Below are 2,758 nucleotides of genomic sequence, written 5' to 3' on the forward strand. Positions count from 1 at the left end.
GGTAAGGAGAAAATTAAAATTTATTAGAAAAATAAGGGGAAAAAAAATCACACTGAGACATGTTATCGTACATTTCAAATTAATATCTCAGCCAGAGGATGCTAACAAATCTAGAAAGTTCTATTATTGATGTAAGAAATATCTATCGATGCTAAGTTATTTGGATTCGTATAGCTTCACAGCTGGAGCATGTTACCATAGTCCAGAAAATTCTGAGGACTCCATGGAAGACATCGGATACCTCCAGAATCTTACCCGTAGTATCCCAAAATTTGCCAGTTGTTTGTTCACCAGAATTAACTAGGCTATCTTGATTGAAGGAAACTGCTATCAATTTTTAAAATGAAGAAGGGGAAGTGGAAATGATCAATTTAGGCTGGTGTGACAGGGGAAGAGGAAGAATAAAATGACATTGGGAAGCAAAACCAAAGTGAGGGCCAGAGCTATAATCCTCAGGCCTACGAAGGTGCAACATATAGTTCAGCCCACTTCTACATTTATTTCTTCCCCACTCCATCGCATTCTCATGGTCGACTATGGAATTGCAGGTGTGTCACACATTTAAACCTTCTAGAATGCAAGTTATATATCTATGGTGGACGTTGTCTTTTTTCTGCATAATATATTAGCATGCCTAAAGCCATACCCAAAACCAGTTGAAGAAAAAAGCCCAAACCTATTTAGGTTTGCAGGGGTTTGGCTCTCACAATGCTTGGAATTGAACCCCAAACAAGCAAGAGCAGAAAATCTAAACAAAAATATGGAGGAAAGGAAATAAGTTAAATATATTCTTCCTACCAAAGAGAACCATAGATTTAAAAAACTGACTGCTGCAGAGAAAAAAATGAAGCTACCATGGTGAAAAGTGAAGCTGTTAGGGTGAAAACCATTAAACTTTGAATTCATGAAGCTTCGTGAGTTCTTAGTGCATATACAAGGTAAAGAAGCCCTGCAACTGTTTGAGCAAATGCTACAAGCAAGTATCAAACCAAACGAGACCACCTTTATCGGTGTGATCACTGCGTGCAGTGATGTAGGCCTTGTGGATGAATAGATTTCCTACATCAAGCAATGCGCTTTCTCAGAAGATCTTGATCCTGCTTTGTTGTTTCATTGTCTACTTCTTCTCCCCACTTTTTTATTGTCACGGGGACAGCCATGTGGTCCATGCCCAAAGTATTCCTCCCTCCCACACAATCACCCCATTCTCACCTGAGCTTGAAAGAAAATTTGTGCAAAAACAGCAGAAATAGTATGTGTATCCCTTCAAACCACAACAAAAAAGCAAAAACATCATCAATTACACACTAAGAACACTGTAACCTAACCTTTTTAGGATGGCTTCCTGCCCCCCCTGGCCCATCTGTACAACACGCCCATTCCTATAAATCATTTTGATCGGCAAGTTAGGGGATTTGGTTGCATAGGAATACAACCGTCCCCTGAAATTATTATTCATGCACCTGCAAAAACTCTGCCTCCAAGCTCTTCCACTACAGTTACAAAGAACCGATTGAGATAAGGAGACCAAAGCTAAGGAGTCATGGAGCGTTGGTATGACCTTATTGCTAGTCCTCTTTCACAACTCACCATATTTTTTCATGATTACGTATGTCAGTTTTTATACAGATAAACATATATGGGGTTGCAAGCTTTGGGTTTAACTATGGAGGAAACTCTGGAGTTAAGCGCGCTCAGGCTGGAGTAGTACTGGGATGGGTGACCTCCCAGGAAGTCCCGGTGCTTCACCCCTGTGAGCATCACCTAGATCCAATGAGTGCTAAGTGTTCCATTTATTCTCATGAGAGATGGATTCATGTTGAATCACTACTCATGAAACATGGGTCATCGAGTTTGACTCAAAATCACACAGTTAAATCCTGATATTCATATCACAATTTGACTAGCTGTGGAAATTATCTCCTACTTATCAATATATACACATATCAATAAAAGTCTTCTTTTCCTCTATTTATATAGATTTTTTTAGTGTGAATTCAAAATTTACTATTCTACAGAACGCCAACAAATAGATTTATGTACCTAATATCTTCGATTTAATCCTCATTTGAGATCTTAGCTATTCGATGGCGAGGTTCCCTGATCTTCTATGGCCCTACTGGGCGCCATTTATCGTTATTAACAAACTGCAGGGTGTGCTTGATGTAAGGCCCCCCACCATTCTATAGGGACCTACAAGAACAAAGCAGAGGTAGCGCATCCATTCAACTTTGAGAGCGGGGCATAGAGATTCATTCACTTTGAGTGGAGTATGGCCTAAGAAGGAAACACAAATCAGAGAGATGAATTTTTAACATCAAAATGCATTCATTGCAAGCCTACTTCATCAGCAATAGGATTGAAATCTATTGATGGCTTGGACAAAAGAAAATCCTCTAGAGGATATTTTTGTTGGAATCAAAGAGAAAACACAAAGTTATTAAGTATAATAATGATGGTAACTCATCAAATTTGACTTTTGTAAGTGTTTGGGAAATCATTGCAAGAGAAATATTTGTTTCGCATATCTTTTTTATTTCAACGCCACAATTTAGTTCATTGAAATTCTTTATCCAGTGCTTTGAACTCACAAACAAAGATTTATTATGCAAAATCTCCACAAATGTTGATCGATGTTGTCATGCCTTAAATTTAACAAGGCAAAACACAACCAACAATTTTTTTTTTTGAATTCATATACTGATATACACATGTTATGACTAAGCTAGCATAGAGTTAGGTAGTTTTGGATAAACCT

At 38.1% G+C, this 2,758-nt stretch overlaps 1 long non-coding RNA gene across 1 annotated transcript; it reads right to left on the reverse strand.

Annotated features, from left to right (window-relative positions):
• Window positions 1-874: 874 nt before the first annotated feature.
• LOC149559252 (uncharacterized) lies at window positions 875-2,404 on the reverse strand. The gene is made up of 2 exons (XR_016364330.1): window positions 2,044-2,404; window positions 875-1,576 (listed from the first exon to the last, which is right to left on the reverse strand). It is a non-coding gene; the product is annotated as an uncharacterized LOC149559252 (long non-coding RNA).
• Between the last annotated feature and the right edge of the window lie 354 nt (window positions 2,405-2,758).

This window comes from Cupressus sempervirens, chromosome 5, assembly GCF_028749045.1.
Source record: "Cupressus sempervirens isolate cs-2001-9-10 chromosome 5, ASM2874904v1, whole genome shotgun sequence".
NCBI classification, from domain to species: Eukaryota; Viridiplantae; Streptophyta; class Pinopsida; order Cupressales; family Cupressaceae; genus Cupressus; species Cupressus sempervirens.